Raw genomic sequence first — 19,277 nt, 5'->3', positions numbered from 1 at the left:
AGCGTCATGATCTGACCGAAATTTGAAAAGGATCCCCTGGCTGTGGTGGGGAGAGAGCCAGCAGGGGGTACAGGCAGAAGCAGCCAGAAGTTAGGAGGCTACTGCAATCACCCAGAGGGAGATGATGAGGCTTGGACCAGAGGTGGAGGAGGAGGCAGTGAGCAGTGGTCAAATTGGGACCATTATAAAGGTCTAGCCAATGGGATTTGCTGATGGGTTGTACGTGGGTTGTGAAAGGCAGAGAAAGCGTCAAGGATGACCCTAAGCTGTTTGGGATGGGAAGCCAGAGAAATGAGTCCCATCTTCTATCTACCAGCTAACTCCTCACTCTCTCGAGGTTTCTGTTCAAATGTCTCTTTATCAGAAAGGACTTCCTTGATTATGTGTATAGCAATCATTAAGGCTATTCATACACGTTTGGTTCTCTTGCCTCTCGGGAAAATAGTAGAATTGCTCTTCCATGTCCTATTGAATGCAGGTGTGGCCATGTAACTCATTTTGGCTAAAGAAATGTGAGCAGATGTGATGTGCCATTTTCAGGTAAAACCTTTAACAGCTGGTGCATGCTTTGCTTCATTTTCTTTAGTCTCTGCTGGGGCAACTAGAAATGTTTGCTCAGGCCGATTTCTCGAGTGGGGCTAAGCCTCAGCTGACCTTCAGTGGTCATGAAGCATGAGCTAGAGGCAAATCTTTGTTGTTATAAACTACTTAGATTTTAGAGAATTGTTTGCTATTGCAACATAACCTAGTCTATTCTGCTAATACACCATAGTTTACATAAATAAGATGGCTCCCTCATCCTCTTCCCCAGATTTCCATCCTCTTCATTTTTGCCATTCCCTAACATCGTATATATTGTCTTTCTTTCATTTTTAGTCCCCTCCATTAGAATAAATACTCCATGAGGGAAGAGACTTAGTCTGATTTGTTCACTGCTATGTCCAGGACCTAGAACAGGGTCTAATTCATAGTGGGTGCAAAGGAAATACTTGTTCTATGAATAAATGCCTGGGGACATCAGGGAACACTTTCACAGCAGGAAGCATTGATGCTATACCCTGAAAGATGCATAGAACTTTTCCAGGGAGAGGAAACAGCTAGTGAAAAGACCTAGCATATCTCAGGGACTCTAAGAAGTTCAGCACCATTAGAAGATAGGATGAGTTAAGACAACTGTGGAAGAACTGGGGTTTGGGGAGATGGTGTAATGGGAGATGAGACCAGAGAGAAAGGTTGGATCCAGCTTATGAAGGACTTTCTATGCCCTACTAATGTGCTTGGGTTTTATTTTTGAGTGATGAAGAGCCTCAGAGTTTTAAAATCAGGAAGTGTCAAGATGAGTTTTGATTCTGCCTGAACAAATTACTTCCAGAGAACAATCTCTGCTCAACTAATATTCTTGTTTCTCTCTAGCTGCTGTAGCTCTGTCACCCTTCATCAAATCATTCATTCATTTTTTTCCCCCAACAAATGTTTACTGCTTGCTATAAACAATATACCATGTAGTGTGTGTGTGGGGAAAAAAAAAGCAAAAGACAGTCCTTGTCTTAGATGGATTTCTCTAATCTGCAGTTCAAAACTAACACACATAAAGGATAACTAATTACACAAGCCATGTGAGCAAAATCCTGCTTTGGGGCCTCTCTTCTGTGCACTCTTTTTTTTCCTGTCAGCACAGATACCCCTGTTCCACAGCTGAACATCTGTAAAGTTCACTCACCATTTCAAACCATTTTTTCTAAAAGAAACCCGTCATTATCATTGTTATCTTTGTCATCACCATCATCAAAACAACAGCAAAGGCTAACATTTATTATAGCACTCCACAGTTTACAAATCACTTCAATATATATTATCTTATTTAATCTTTTCAAGAACCAGATAAGTATAATCTTCACCTTTCAGATGAAAACAAAACTAAATAAAATGAAAACCAAAAAAAAAAGTTCTGAGAAGTTGTAAATTATCCAAAGTCACATACTCAGAAAGGCCTGGAATCTGGATCACACAGAATAGAGGTAAGTAAGACGTGGTCCATGCTCACTTGCAGATTTTCTACCCTGTAGTTTTCCACTCCATTTGTTTCTCCTGCAGGACAACTAATATTTTCTGAGTATCTGTAATGTTTCAGATACTGTCTTGGGACTGCAGACACAGTGGTTAAACACACACACACACACACACACACACACACACACACACACACACACAGTCTCTGCTTTCTGGGAACTTAATAGTAGGCAGTAGAGCTTTTAGTCTAGTCTGTACCACAAGTGAGCCCTTCCTCTCCAATGTTTCATGGACAGAAGGGGTGCCTGCCACAGTGACTCTACCTCTGCAGCAGCCCCTTCTTGAGCTGATGTGTTTTCTTCTGGTTGAGCACAAACATGTCGGGCTCAGTTATTCCTGCCCAGGTCCTGCAGTTGGCCTGCCTCACTAGCTGCTGGATAGTAGCCCTTCCTTGCTGGCAGGGGACATTAAGCTGACAACCTTCAGATGTCCTGACTGTTCCAGGCAACAGACAGAAGCTCCTCAGAAAGTCTGTGTTAATTCTCCCTTTCTTCAACACAGCTTCCTCTCTGTGGTCTTGGCAACCTCCAGGGCTAATATGCATCTAGTTAAGGTGCTAAGCTCAGACAGGGACTAGAAGCACCACAGGCAGCTGATAGGCTTACTATTCACACTGGGCGCCCACCTGAATGCAGGTGGCAGTTTTTACCTTACAAGTGCCTCCCTGTCAGGGCTCAATGCCTCATGTGCTCTCATTTGTAAACTCAATATGTCTTGTTCCTTAGTGTGCTTGTCCTCCTGCTCTTTCCATCTGGGCCTAGGCTTCCAGAGGGTGCTACATTCTGTAGCTGCCCAATCAACAATTCCTTGTCACTAACAGGGGTATTCTTTTTTTTTTTTTTTTTTCCGACACAGCATATAGATCATTTATTTTCCTTCTAGTCCTGGGTTCAGTACATAGATGGCTTCTTTTCACCCTTTGGGTTGACAATTTTCTCCAGGTTGCTGTTGGTTATATGATAAAGCTCAGCATAGAAGGCCCTCAGGTCCAGCACCATGGCCCTGAGCTCCCCATAGGCTGCCTCATCTCGCTCACGCACCAAGGCCCGGTAATCCATTACATGAGTCTCCTCGGAGGCCTTGGCCGCAGCATCCCCACGTTCTGAGAATTACTTGGAAATGGTTGTCTGGAAAGCTTCCACTTTGGTCTTGACAGCATTCACCCTCTCCAGCACCTTCTCCTGGATTGCTACCCCAAAATCATTTCCATCTTCAATCTTGGGGATTAGGTGCTGGATCCATGTAATCACCAGAATGAATTTCTCTTTGAGAGTCCAGAATTCTGGCTTAACCAGGGCAAGCAGGGACAGGACTTTCTCATTCCCAGGGAGAAATCCACACTTAGGGACTTCTTTCTTCTCCTACTTATCTGTTTCCATCTCATCATCCTTGGGTGGAGGGTCTGGGTTGGGGATGTCCAGTGGGGCCCGGAGGGAAGTCAGGTCAGCCACACTGAGGGAGCCCTCTCGCAAGAGCTGATTCAGGTATGTGATTTTCTGTGGCAAGAATCTGTAGAGGAATTCCTCAGCCTCCTGGAAAAGGAAGGAAGACCTCCACCTGTTTGCGCTCAGGCGCACCCTACATGGCTTGGCCGTGCTGCTTCAGTTGCTAGATCTCTGGTCTCTAACAGGGGTATTCTTGATACCTCTGGAGATGTCTGCCAGTGACAACACATCCTTCTGACTCTAGTTTGCAAGGAGCTCACTGCTCTGGTACTAGGATACTATAATATTTGTATTCATCAGAGTTCTCCAGAAAAACAGAACCAATAAGATATATATCTATAGATATATAGATAAATAGACATAAATATAAGAGGAGATTTATCATAGGAATAGGCTCACAAAGTTATGGAGGCAGAGAATTCCTACAATCTATTGTCTGCAAGCTAGAGAACAAGGAAAGCCAGTGTGTAATTCAGTCTGGGTTCAAAGGCCTGAGAACCAGTGTGAAGTGGGGTGATGATGTAAGTCCTAACCTGAATCCAAAAACTCGAGAACCAGGAGCACTGACAGGAGAAGATGGATGTCTCAGCTCAAGCAGAGGGTGATTTTTTCCTTCTTCTACCTTTCTGATGATTCAGGCCCTCAGTGGTTTGGATCTGCTTTACTTGGTTCATCAGTTCAAATATGAAACTCTTCTGGAAATACCCTCACACATATACCCAGAAATAATGTTTACCAGCTCTCTGGGTATCCTTTGGCTCAGTCAAGTTAATACCTAAAATTAATCATCAAACTATGTAAACTCAAAATAGGAACACAAAATGTCTAACTATGAACTGGGATTTTGATTCAGAAAGGTCAAATTCACAATGACCAAGTAGGCATGAATTCCCAGATCACAGTGGATCTGTCCTAGTGAACTTAAATGATAGTAGCAGAGTAGACCTGTGGATAATAGGGGGATCCATGAGTATCCTTGAGGGGAGGCAGTCTCATACCTCATGATCCCAGCTCATACCATCTCACTATTTGATCTACTTAATGACTCTTGGGTGGCCTTTGAAGCTAGGAATTGGGAACTCAGCTGGATAGCACTGGGTATCTCCTGACAGGGGAGGTGACATAGGTATCTCTGGGGTTCAGACCATGCTTCTGCATAGAGCTCTGCTCCAAATATGCCCTCCCACCACCCACCCATGGCCTTTGGCAGTGGGGTTAACGTTGAGCACCTGAAAACCTTCCATCTCGAAGTTCTAACAGCCTGATCGTTCCCTGGTGCAGGAGTGAGGAGTGGGAGGGAAGAATCAAGCTACCCTCAACAGAAGCAAAATGACTTCAGATGTGAAGAACAAGATGGAAACAGGTAGTTGGTAACATAAATTTTTGTCTTAAAAAAGAAATCAAACTCAAACCATTGGCGTCAAAAGTAGTGGAAGATGAGGATCATGAGAAAGAAAAAGTGTGTGTGTTTCTTTTTTTTTTTTTTTTTTTTTTACTGTGCTTCTGATTATAAAAATCAGAGGAGAAACATCAGGAAAAGGGCAGGACGGAAAGCCTTAGTCTTTTCTTCTCCCATGGGACACAAAATTAGCAACAACAATCAGACCAAATGCCTCTGTAAGAAAACCAAAAGTCAGTTAAAAGGTTCTTACACTGATCATGAAGCCAACCACATTGAAGCCCAGTAGAAAAACCTGTGGCATTCTCCATTCTTTCTCATCAGAACATCCCTCCCACTCCAACATGTGATTGGGAGGAAACCCTCAACTCTTGTCTTCTCCTTGAGGTGAGAAAGGAGTGGAAGGGGTATCAGACCTCCTGATATTTAGAGATGCTGCCCAAGGGACTTTTGTGTGCCTGAGACTGCACTGACTGGAATAGGGCACCTAAGGATTGCCAAGAACAATGATCAACTATGCACCAGAGTCAGTAGTACCAAAGATAGACACTGGGTGGAGCTCCAGTACCACTATTTACTACAGCACCAGAGAGGCTGCAGTATCACAGACAAACACCAGGGAGAGCTCCTGAATAGATGTTGGGAAACGTCTTCAAACAGATTACACCCACAAGCCGAGGAAAGACTTATACCCAGAAAATGCTTGAGAAGTTTCCAGAATTTCTAGCCTGGCTGACTGGAGAAATTCCTGTATGTATAAAACCAGATAATAGGATAGTTGGCTGATTCTTAAAATGCTGAAACTGCAGCAACAAAACAACAAAACATGCAAAGACAGAGAACCATGACACTTTTAAAGGAACAAGTTAAATCTCCAGAAACTGACTTTAAAGAAACAGAGATATGTAAATTGCCAGACAATTCAAAATTACTATCTTCAGGATGCTCAATGAATAAAAAGAGAGCACGGACTGACAACTAAACAAACTTAGAAAAGAAATGCATGAACAATGTGAAAATATCAATAAAGAGAATTTATGAAGAAGAATAAAACAGAAATCCTGGAATACAATAATTGAATTGAAAAATTCACTAGATGGTCTCAACAGCAGGCTTGACTAGGCAGAAGAAACAATCAACAAACTTGAAGATAGAAAACTTTTAAAAGGCAGAACAACAACAACAACAACAAAAGAACAATGAAGAGAGTCTAAGAGATTTCTGAGACACCATCAGGTAGAATAACATGTGCATTATGGGAGTTCCAAAAGGATAAGAAAAAGAAAAAGGAGTAGAGAATCTATTTGAAAAAATAATGGCCCCCTGTTTTCCAAATCTATGAGAGAAATGAATGTGCAAATTCAAGAAGCTCAGAGAACTCCAAACAGAATAAATTGACACTGACATGCATCACAATCAAATTTTCAAAGGTCACAGATAAAGAGAGAATTTTGAAAGCATCAGGAGAAAAGTACTCATGATGTACAAGGGAGCACCAATATTATCAGCAGATTTCCCAGCGGAAACCTTGCAAACTAGAAGAGAGTGGGGTAATATATTCAACGTACCAAAAGAAAAAAACCCTGCCAACTAAAAATACTATGTCTGGCCAAGCTGTCCTTCAAAACTGAAGGAGAAATAAAGACCTTCTCAGATAAACAAAAGCTGAGGGAATCCGTAACCACTTGCCTTACCCTATAAAAAATGCAAAAGGAAGTCCTACAAATTGATACAAAAGAGTGATAAACAGCTGCAAAAAGCCCTATGAAAATGTTAAATTCCCTGGTAATGGTAAATATATAGAGATATATAGAATCCCATAGTATTATTATACAGTTGAGTAAATCACTTATAAATCTGGTGTGAAAGCAAACTAAATATAGCCTGAGAAGGACTCTGTACTTTTACATTTGAGTCCTTGTGGATGAACTATAACCTAGCTTAATAGACAGAAACAATTGTAAACCTAAGTTAGTGGTATGCAGTTGTAACAATAGTTAAGTCTTGGCCAATCCCAGTGGCCATACTTCAGCCATTCATATACTACTGAGTGTTCAAACTGTGTTCAAATAAGGCATACGCTGAGCTGTAACAAATCCAGCCACTCTGTACCTCACTGCTGATTTCTGTACATCATTTCCTTCTTTTTTTTTGGTCTATAAATCTTCTTACACCACATGGCTGCACTGGAGTCTCTGTGAATCTGCTATGATTCTGAAAGCTGCCCAATTCACGAACTGTTCATTGCTCAATTAAACTCCTTCAAATTTAATTTGGCTGAAGTTTTTATTTTATCACTGGTATAGAATAATTTTTAGCAAGCAAAAATATAATTATAAATATGTTAATGGATATATAATATAAAAAGGTATTTTGTGTCATCCACAACATAAAAGGGGACAGAAATGTAATGCAGTAATTTTTTTTACATGATCATATATGCAAATGAGTTTATCAATGTAAAATAGATTGTTATAACTTTAAGATGTTTTATGTAATTGCATTTGTAACCACAAAGAAAATATTTATAGAGTATACACAAAAGGTAATGAGAAGGGACTCAAACATGACACTACAGTATGAAAGGAAAATAAATCTTAAGACCCCAAAAATCACCAAGCCAAGGGAAAAGTCAAGCTGGGAATTATGTCAGGCAAACCTGCCTCCTATTTTATTTCTAAATAAGATAGCTACAAAGGTAAGAAGCTACATACCTCTCTCACAATTTGCCCGTAAGGAAATTCCTTATGGACAAAGGACAGAACTCAAAGTCATCCCTCCAAGGCTCACCTGAGGCAAATGCATATCGGATTGCTTCCTCTGCCCTATTTTTATGTAAAAATGCAGATTCACTGAGCCAGACTAAATTGGATATTCAGTGGAAGGCTGATCAAGGACTCAAAAGAATACAACCTTTTGTCTCTTATCTACATGTGACCTAGAAGCTCCCACTTCTAGTTGTCCTGCCCTAGTGGAATGAACCAATGTACATCTTATACATATTGATTGATGTCTCATGTCTCCCTGAAATGTATAAAAGCAAGTTGTACCCTGAACACCTTGGGCACTTGTCATTAGGACCTCCTGAGGCTGTGTCACAGGCACATCCTTAACCTTGGCAAAATAAACTTTCTAAATTGACTGAGACCTGTCTCAGATATTTTGGGTTAACAACAACAATAAATCAACAAAATGCAAAGGAAATAAGCAAGAGATGAAAAGAAGTACAAAAAAGCTATAAGACAGACAGAAAATGATTTAACAAAATGGTAATAGCATATCCTTCCCTATCAGTAATTACTTTAAATGTAAGCAGATTAAATGCACCGATTAAAAGACATCGACAGGCTTAATGGATAAAAAACAAGATCCCACCATATGCTGTCTACAAGAGACTCACTTTAGATCTAAGAACACACATAGGCTAAAAGAGTGGGAAAAGATATTCCATATAATGAGAACCTAGAGAGAGCAGAGGTGGCCATACTTACACTAGACAAAATAGACTTTAAGAAAAAACTCACAAGAGATGAAGAAGGACATTATATAAAGATTAAAGGGCTGATTCACCCGGAAGATATAACAATTATTAATGTATATCCATCTAGCAGTGGAGAACCCATATGAAGCAAACATCCACAGAAATAAAGACATAAAATTATACAAAGTATTTTTCTCTTACCACAATGAAATAAAATTAATCAATAGCAAAAGGAAAACAGAAAAATCCAAAAATGTGGAAATTTGGCAATACACTCTCAAACAACCAATAGATCAAAGAATAAATCAGAGGAGAATTTAGAAAATATCTGGAGCCAAATAAAAATGAAAATACAACATGCCAAAACTTATAGGATGCAGCAAAAGCTCTACTAAGAAGGGAGTTTATAGTGATAAATGTTTACATTAAAAAAAAGAGTTCAAGTTAATAACCTAAACTTCCACCTCATGAAACTAGAAAAAGAACAAACTAAATCTAAGTTAGAAGAAAGGAGATAATAAGATTAAAGTAGAGATAAATGAGATAGAGAATAGCAAAACAATAGAGAAACCAATGAAACTGAGTTTTTTTAAGATCAACAAAATTGACAAATGATTAGTTGACTAAGAGAAAAGACTCAAATAGATACAACTAGAAATGAAAGAGAAGGCATTACAACTGATATCGCAAAAGTTAAAAGGATTACAAAAGACTACTATGAACAATTACACCCAATAAGTTGTATAACCTAGCAGAAATTGATAAATTGCTAGACACAACCTACCAAGACTGAATCCTGAAGAAATAAAATATCTGGACAGGCTTATAACTAGCAAGGAGATTGAAGCACTAGTCAAAAACCTCCAAACCTCCAAACAAACAAACAAACCCAGGACTAATGGCTTCACTGAAGAATTCTACCATACATTCTTTAAAACTTATCAATCCTTCTCAAACTCTTCTAAAGAATTGAAGAGGAGGTAACACTTCCAAACTCATTATATTAGGCTAATATTACTCTGACACCGTGGACAAAGATATTAAAAACAAGAAAAGAAAATTACAGACTAACATTCTTGATGAATATCAGTGCAAAAATCCTCAACGAAATACCGGTAAACTGAATTCAACAGCACATTAAAAGGGTCATGCACCATGACTAAGTGGCACTTATACCTGGAATGCAAGGATGATTCACCATATAAAAATCAATCAATGAAATATACCACATTAACAAATTGAAGGACAAAATCACATTATCATCTCAATCAATTCAGAAAAAGCATTTGACAAAATTCAATGCCCTTTTATGATAATAACACTGAACAAACTAGGAAGAGAAGAAAACTACCTTCAATATATATAATAAACAATATAATAAAATCCATATATGAAAAGCCCACAGCTAACATTATACTTCCATCCAAGTACTAACCAGGCCCGACCCTTCTTAGCTTCTGAGATCAGATGAGGTCAGGCACGTTCAGGGTGGTATGGCTGTAGACCATCATACTCAATAGGAAAAGACTGAAGGCTTTTCATCTAAGATAAAGAATAAGGCAAGGATACCCACTCTCACCATTACTATTCAACATAATACTGGGAGTTCTAGTCAGAGAAATTAGACAAAAATTAAATTAAACTGAAGGCATACAAATTGGAAGGAAGAAGTCACATGATCTATTCACAGATGATATAATTTTATCTGTAGAAATCCCAAAAGATTCCACCAAAAAACTGCTAGGGCTAATAAACGATTTCAAGAAAGTGGCAGGATACAAAGCTGATGCACAGAAATCAGTTGCATTTCTAGATACATTTTTAAATAACTTAAATGAATTATGAAAACAATTCACTTATAATAGCACCAAATAGATGCTTATTTCATGGGGCTGTCTTTCAACAGGTTAGATAGAGGAGTAGCACCCTGGGGAGGATAACACAAATGTCAGAGTTCATAAAAGTTCAAGATCTTTTGCATGGCTTCTTTCTCTTGTGTGCTTATACCATTGCAGTTTCAGATTATAGTTGACTTCATAGAGAAAGAAGTTATATAAAAATCCATGTGATTCACAATTCTATCATTTTCCTTTAACCTGATTTTATTTGGAAATTTGGCCAAAGTATTTATTGCCTGAATTATTATTGTGTGTATTGAGAGCTCAGCATGCAGCCCAACCCTTTTCTATGATAGCAAGGGGAGGGTAGAAAGCTAAAACTGACATTTCCAGACTTCCTTGTAGTTAGGCTTCTGGATATGGGTTAGAGTCTGCCAATCAGATATGCTCATGGTAGAATGAGGTTTGAAACTGAACCAGGAAGAAGAGAGGGAGAAAAGGAGGAAGGAAGCATTCATTCTGCATTACAAATAAGGCTCAAATTCCCTTTGCCCACTCCCTGCAATCCTGGTCCATTTCCTACCCCAACAATGAAGGTAACCACTGCTATTAGATTGGTCTGTATCCTTCCATTCTCTTTCCATCAATTTTGCAAATATACATATATGCATATATGCTAATGTTTTAAGATGTGGATTTTGTGTAGTATTTTATTGTATCATACTACCATCTGCTATCTCTACAGCAACATTATGTCTTTGAGAACTTGACAGGTATGCATTATTCCATAGCATGGATACAGTATCACTTTTTAAAGTGATTTTCCTTTGGAAGGACATAAACCTAAAAATTGTTTCCAGTTTTCTGCTATCACAAACAATTTTGTACACATGTGCAAGAATTTTTCTTGAGCTAACACTAAGAAGTAGAATTTTTGAGTTGTAGGGTATGCACATTTAAATTTTCATAGATGCTGACAATGTATTTTAAAAGGGCTGTCACAGTTAACACCCCCACTATTTTTACTGTCTTTTGGTGTTAGTAGAGAAGCTTAAATTTTGGTGTCAGTCTAAGACTGCAAGAGTCATTTACAAGGAGTGGGACTAGGAGAAGTCATTTAACCTCCCTAAACCCCTGCTTCTTTATACTCAAAATGAGGATAAATGTCTATGTCATGGAGTTCTTGCAGGGAATCGAGCTGAGGCCAGTAATACTTAGCACAGTCCCTGGCACATAGTAAGTGCTGATGAAAGGTGACTCCTACTCCTCCTCACCTTCCTTCTCTAAGATCTAAGCTTATCTATAAATGGGGCTATTCTATTATAATCTTTGCTAAGTTGAGATCACTTTGTTATTATTACTGTAGGATGTTTCTCCTTTTGAGAGGTGCTGACACATCCTGGGCTGCATTTCTAAACTGGTCCTCTGAAAGAAACTTACCATGACATGGATTCCTATGTAATGAAACCACTTAATACTTTTAATTTAGTGATGACACTGAATATGTGCATGGGCCATACTCAAATTTTTCCTGAAAGAACCACTTCCCTGTGCACTTAAGGATACTTACACTCTTCAAAAGTTTTGCATATGAGAGACTAAAATTAAGTTAATATCTTCAGAATGGCAATTTCCAAATGAAGTGATTTGTGCTCGTTAGCATGTTCTATTTAAGGCAAATGAATATATTGTACTCTTTTACAGGAAGCTTTTAAGGTAACTCAGCTTACCGTGGAGTGGAGAGAGAATGTGATTGGGAGTCAAAGAGATCCAGGTTTGACTTTCAGCCCTGTCTCTTATTACCTAAGGGTCTTATTAAGATCCTTACTACTTCTGAGTCCCAATAATCATATTTATATTTATCTTGGAAGGTTGTTGAGAAGATTTAATGAGATAATATGTGCAAGTGCTGGACACATGGGGCATCCTTAAGAAATGCTGATTCCTCTCTATCCCCCTAGTGTTATTTACATAGGCTTCTGAATTCACCATCTATTGATTGAGTACAAGCTATGTGCCATCAGGAACTTCTATAGGCTGTGAGAGAGGGACAAATAAGAGAGACAGTCTCACCTTAAGGGGTTTTTAGTCTAGTGAGAAAGCTAGGCCATGGCTAAGTGACCTCAAGAGAACAATAAACACAATAACATTATGTCCAGGGCTCACATCTCCCAATATGAGAAGTCAGAGGAACCTTCACAGAAGTATCTCTTGAGCTGGACCTTGAAGGATGAGGATGAGTTCACCAGGCAGGGAAGAAGAGCAGGTGGAAAAGCAAAGATAGAAAGAGCTGGGAGTGTTCTAACACTGGTGAGCATTAATCTTTCATCTCTAAAATATTTGGCCCGACATTCTTACAGTCTCTCCTGTGGCTGACATCTCCTGTGGTTCAAATGGACATTGGACTCACTAAAGAAGGGCACTGGACTCACTATAGAAATCAAGAATTATTAATGTTCATTGCAGACTGGAACTTGGAACGCTGTAAATAACCCCAGCTCTACAAATCTGTCTGGAAAATGCTTAGTTCATGTTTGCTCTTTGTTACTTTTTCAAGGGAGTACTGAGGAAATCACAATTGTGGTTTCTGGCTGGAAATAGGTCCTATCTGTCACTATTGATTCTAAACAATTTGTCTCTCTGGAATCAGATTAAAATAGGTCCTATCTGTCACTATTGACCCTAAACGATTTGTCTCTCCAAAATCAGATTATTTAACCTCATTTCTAAAAGTTGTACTCAGGTGCTGGGTTAGGTGGATACTGCTAATAACAGCAGATGATCAATGATTCTTCCAGCAAACAGAGGAGTAAGTCACCTAGTGGGCAGAAAAGCCTGTTCCTCTGTGCCCATTTAATAAAAAAAATTATCCAGAGCACAAATCAATTTGTCATTAAAAGTGGCCATTCTCAGATATAGTTCTTACATCTTTTGTACTATTTTATAAACTACAGGCATCCTTCAGCAGCTGCTGGAACAGGAAAGTTTATATCCAGGCAGAGGGAAAAAAACATGGTAGAAAATGAGCAGGCTGAAACCAATATGAAGAAATGCCAGAAGAAAAAATGCACAATCAACTTTTGTTGTGTATTTTAAAAGAAACTCTCCGGTCCAGTTGTAGCCGAGAATGACTCATCCCATCCACAGAAGCACCAAAGGGAATGGGGCAGGAAGGATGAACAGAAACAAGATTCTGTTTTACATAATTCTTATTTTCATGCAAAAAGGTACTCAAATAGCACATGAAATTGGCCAGCAATGTACCTCACTATTTACCTCACTATTTACAATGTCAGACAAAATGCAGGAGAGTTTGCTAGATAAGAATTATGACAGCCGGTCAATTAAAAGACTGTCATAGATCATATCCTACCATCCAGAACACCACAGTGTAAGGTTCTTGTATCGGTTTGAACCCCAAGAGCGCGCCAAAAGATAACACGAGGCGGTGTGGAGTAACATGCTGTTTTAATGAGCGCCTGGGTGCAGGGGGGCTGACTAGGCCTCAGCCCCAAGTGAGGACAGGGCAAAGGCTTTAGAGTCTCCTGTAAACAGGAAGTGTCCTAGTCTGAAGTAACTGCTACGTTGTACCCGGATGGCCTCTTTTTCGATCTTCAGGTGTACATGTCTTTCCACCTGGGTAAGTGTCTTCCAGCGGCTCTTTTCCTGCTTCTGCTATCTTGCTGGGGCACGCTACTGGCAAAAGTAGCCTTGCGGCTTGGGACTGGGCCTGAGAAAGGAGGAGTTATTTATCTCTTTAAGCTTTCAGGCTCCGGGGAAAATCTTACACACAGAAGTGTCAAAGTCCCTTTGGGAAGAGTGATGCATAAGGATCTACTGGTTGCAACAGAGACCTGCTCAAATGACTTCCAAAAACGGGGAAAGGACTATCAGTGATTTTCAAACTTGGTGACACATTGACCTCACCTGAGGAGTTTCTTAAAAAACTGCTGAGATCCAGTTGTCACCCCAGAGATTCTGAATTAATCAGTCTGGAATGTGACTTGGAAATCAAGACTTTTGAAAACATTCTAATGCCCAGCAAAGTTTAGCCACTGATAGAGATATATAGCAATTGGAACTGGAACAGAAAGATGCCAGGAAGCAAGACGATCAGGGCTACTGCATTGCACTGCTTCAGGACGCGCCAGTCACAGGTGTCCTATGTGAATGGCGCCCCCCTGCAGCACAACTCCAGATGTGCAATCCTGTGGCACTGTCGATGACTGCTATTTTCTCCAACTCCTTCCATTGGGGGAACTCACAGATTGTTACTTAAATTTTAAATGCTGCCTCGTACCCTTTCATTATAGCTACGTTCCTAACCATCCAAGTGTCTTGATTTCCCAAGTTCAAATTCTTGAGAGAAGAATTTAATAGATCTAGCTCATCTTTTTGAGAGATATGAAAAAAATCATCTGTAGTTGATTATGAATGGGTATACCTGAGGTCGGTGGCCACTGATGGGGGCACTGATGGTCTTGACCATGGAGGGATAAGAGCTCTCAGCATGGTATATCCCCTCAGGAAGTGTGAGTAGGAAGGTGATATGGTTTGGATTTGTGTCCCTGCCCAAATCTCATGTTGAATTGTAATCCCCAGTGTTGGGGGAAGGGCCTGGTAGAAGGTGATTGGATCATAGGGGCAGACATCCCCCTTGCTGTTCTCATGATAGTGAGTGAGTTCTCCTGAGAGGTGGTTGTATAAAAGTGTATGACCCCTCCCCCAACTCACTCTTTTTTCCTCCTGCTCTAGCCTTGTAAGAAGTGCCTGCCTCCTCTTTGCCTTCTGCCATGATTGTAAGCTTCCTGAGTCCTCCCCAGTCATGCCTCCTGTACACCCTGCAAAACTGTCAGCCAATTAAACCTCTTTTCTTTAAAAATTATCCAGTCTCAGGTATTTCTTTATAGCAGTACAAGAACAAACTAATACAGAAGGTGATGACTGACATCTTAAACACAGTGAGTTTGGCAAGAGGCTGACCAAATTCATTAACAGAAGTGATCATAGAATTAATTGTCCAAATCAGGACATTTATGATAGTGAGAAGTGGGCTATTAATAAGAGCATTAGGACAGTAGGTGCAAACTTGAAGAGTCCCAGGCCAAGTGGCACATATGGCCACCCTGGACCAGCGAATTTTGATAGAAAAAGAGAGAAAAGGGCCTAGGTGAATTTCAAAACCTGATGACATGAAAATTAATCACATGTTATAGATATGGAGAGAAGAACCATAGTGAAGGTGGCTTTGAAGAAATGCACTCAGGCAACTTCTCCTACGTAGGATAGAAGTCCATGGAGATGATAGTCCCCTTGTCCTGGCAGTTCTACATATGCAAATTGCCAGCCTAAGACAAGTGTATTTGTTTCCTAGGGTTTCTATAAAAAATTACCACAAACTTAGTGGCTTAAAACAACAGAAATTTATTCTATCACAGTTCTGGAAGCTAGAAGTCCAAAAATCAAAGTGTCCTTCAGGCCACGCTCTCTCCAGAGGTCCTGGTGGAGAAACTTTCCTTCCATCTCTTGCATCTTTTGGAGGCTGCAGGCATTCCATGGGACATGGCTGCATAACTATAATATCTGCCTCCATTTTCATACAGAATTCCTCTCTTCTCATCCATGTCTTAACCTCTTCTGTCTCTTATAGGACATTCATCATTGGATTTAGGGTTCATCTGGTTAATTCCATATGATCTCATCTTAATTACTTAATTACCTCTGCAAAGACCCTTTTTTCCAAAGAAGGTCATATTCACAGGTTTTGGATGGACGTATCTTTTGGTGAACAATATTCAACTCACTATAATAGGTAACAATCTTAGAGCCAGCTTCACTTAGAACAATATGACCTGAAGAAGAGGGGGTGCTCAAGAATCCGCTTTCAAATCCTATGTGTTGGACTGTATGTTACAAATAACAGAAAACCTAAACTCTAAATAATAGAGGAAATGGATAGGTTCATAAGAAGTTAAGATACTGATCTAGCTTTAGGTAAGGCTTGAGCCATCAGCTCAAGCATGTCACCAAGGATCAGATCCACTCCAGCCTCCACTGTGACCTCCATAGAATTGTTTCATTTATGGTCCTACACTGGCAATCTGTGGGCAGCAAATATTCTTGATCATGACCTTCAGGGAAAGAGTCTACTTGCCAATGATGCAAACTGAACCAATGAAATCAAAACTATTGTCTCTCATTGGTCTGACTTGGCTATGGGGATGGGATACTATGGTGGGTTTAAGTCAATTGGGACTCATTCTCAGAGCTGGCGTGGAGTCAATCCAACCCAAACCACATGCCTAGGATTTAAGATACTATTAAGAAACAACGTGATAAGCATGCTAGAGACACAACCAACATGAGAGAACCACTACAGCTGTCATCAAATAATGAAAATGAGAAACCAATACTAGAAGTAATATTAACAGAGAGTGTCCATCGTGCACCTTGTGTTACGCATGAATTATCTTACATGTTTGCAGCAGCTATAAATGATACTGCGATTATCCCGTTTTACAGATCAGGAAACAGAGGCACAAGATGTTAAATAGTTTACCAAGGACACACAGCTAGTAAGTGGGATACCTGGGATTTAATTTAAACAATTTTTTTGTACTCCTAAGACTATACTGACGTGTGTGTGTGTCTGATAGAGGGGGCAGCAGTGTTTGGGGAGAAGGAGTGAGGAAGGTAGAAACATGGTTCATGGAAATAGTGGATAGTTGAGTGTGATTAGAACAAAGAGGATGCTGAGAAACCAAGCTCAAGGCTGGAGAGGTGAGCTGTGGTGGGGGAAGTGGGGCAAGAAAGACAAATGTATTAACAAATCACTGTATTTTTCTAAGGGCAATGAGGACTGTCACAATCACATTTATTTTAGAAATTTCATTCTGGCAATACCATAGAGAAAGAATCAGAAGAGAATAGGACTACTGCCGGGAGGCCAGTAATCCAGATGAGCACTGAAGAGGACCTGAGCCCAGGCATGGGCAGCAGGGATGGGGAGAAATAACAGGAGTAAGAAATATCAACGAAGCAGAATCAGTGGGCTTGGTGACTGTATATGGAAGGATAATATAGAAATCAATGATAAGCCCCAGGTCTCCCACTTGAATGACTCAGTTCATTAACTGCCATTAACTAAAATTGCAATAATAGCTTGCCTTTGTAGAGTATTTGCTTTCTACCAAGCACTTCACAGGGACATGGTCATTTAATCTGCACAATATCTTTATAATGCTACATAGGAAACAACTACAAAAATCTCAGTAGTACTCATCAATAAGGATTTATTTAGCTAGTGTACATGTGCAACTGGGAGGCAGAGGTCAGCTGAGGAGGGCTGGCTCTGTCCCACACATCTCTCATACTCCTCTTGAAACCAGCAGGAAAAAGAGACCTGCCTTGCTAGATAACAGCACTTCTTGCAAAGATGCATCTAATCTAAGAAAATGTGATATTGGCTGAGGGATAGATAAATAAATCAGTGGAATTTTTCCCCCAAAAGTGTTGGTAAGTGTATTAGTTCATTTTCACGCTGCTGAGAAGGACATACTCAAGACTGGATAATTTACAACGAAAAAGAGGTTTAATGGACTCACAATTCCACATGGCTGGGAAGTCATCACAGTCATGGTGGAAGGTGAAAGGCACATCTCACATGGTGGCAAACAAGAGAAGAGAACGTGTGCAGGGAAACTCCCCTTTATAAAACCATCAGATCTCATGAGATTTGTTCACTATCACGAGAACAGCATGGGAAAGACCTGCCCCCATGATTCAATTACCTCCCACTGGGTACCTCCCACAACACGTGGGAATTATGGGAGTTACAATTCAAGTTTAGATTTGGGTGGGGACACAGCCAAACTATATCATTCTGCTCCTGGCCCCTCCCAAATCTCATGTCCTTACATTTCAAAACAAATCATGCCTTCTCAACAGTCCCCCAAAGTCTTAACTCATTTCAACATTAACTCAAAAATCCACAGTCCAAAGTCTCATCTTAGACAAGGCAAGTCCCTTCTGCCTATAAGCCTGTAAAATCAAAAGCAAGTTAGCTACTTCCTAGATACAATGGGGGTACAGACATTGGGTAAATATAGCCATTCCAAATGGGAAAAATTGGCCAAAACAATGGGGTTACAGGTCCCATGCAAGTCCAAAATACAGAAGGGCAGTCAAATCTTAAAGCTCCAAAATGATCTCCTTTGACTCCATGTCTCACTTCCAGGTCACACTGATGCAAGAGGTGGGTTCCTATGGTCTTGGGCAGCTCCATTCCTGTGGGTTTGCAGGGTACAGCCTCCCTCCTGGCTGCTTTCATGGGCTGGCATTGAGTGTCTGCAGCTTTTCGAGGTGCATGGTGCAAGCTGTCGGTGGAGCTACCATTCTGGGATCTGGAGGACAGTGGCCCTCTTCTCACAGCTCCACTAGGCAGTGCCCCAGTGGGGACTCTGTGTGGGGGCTTCAATCCCACATTTCCCTTCCACACTGCCTTAGCAGAGGCTCTCCATGAGCACCCCACCCCTGAAGCACACTTCTGCCTGAACATCAAAGCATTTCCATAAATCCTCTGAAATCTATGTGGAGGTTCCCACACCTCAATTCTTGACTTCCATGCACCTGCAAGCGCAACACAATGTGGAAGCTGCCAAGGCTTGGGGCTTGCACCCTCTGAAGCCACAGCCTGAGTTGTACCTTGGCCCCTTTTAGTCACAGCTGGAGCAACTGGGACACAGGGTACCAAGTCCCTAGACTGCACACAGCAGAGGGACCCTGGGTCTGGCCCACAAAACCATTTTTTCCTCCTAGGCCCCAGGATCTGTGATGGGAGGGGCTGCTGTGAAGACCTGACATGCCCTGGGGACATTTTCCCCATTGTCTTGGGGATTAACATTTGGCTCTTCGTTGCTTATGCAAATTTCTGTAGCCGCCTTGAATTTCTCCTCAGAAAATGGGATTTTCCTTTCTATCCATTGTCAGGCTGCAAATTTTCTGAACTTTTATGCTCTGCTTCCCTTATAAAACTGAATGCCTTT

The 19,277-nt window shown here is 40.5% G+C and overlaps 1 pseudogene; it reads right to left on the bottom strand.

Annotated features, from left to right (window-relative positions):
- Positions 1 to 1,514: 1,514 nt before the first annotated feature.
- LOC100982704 (proteasome activator complex subunit 2-like) lies at positions 1,515 to 3,671 on the bottom strand (annotated as a pseudogene).
- Between the last annotated feature and the right edge of the window lie 15,606 nt (positions 3,672 to 19,277).

The sequence above is a fragment of the Pan paniscus genome, chromosome 14, assembly GCF_029289425.2.
Source record: "Pan paniscus chromosome 14, NHGRI_mPanPan1-v2.0_pri, whole genome shotgun sequence".
NCBI classification, from domain to species: Eukaryota; Metazoa; Chordata; class Mammalia; order Primates; family Hominidae; genus Pan; species Pan paniscus.
The sequence above is the reverse complement of the archived record's forward strand: the minus strand, read 5'-3'. Positions and strand labels throughout refer to the sequence as shown.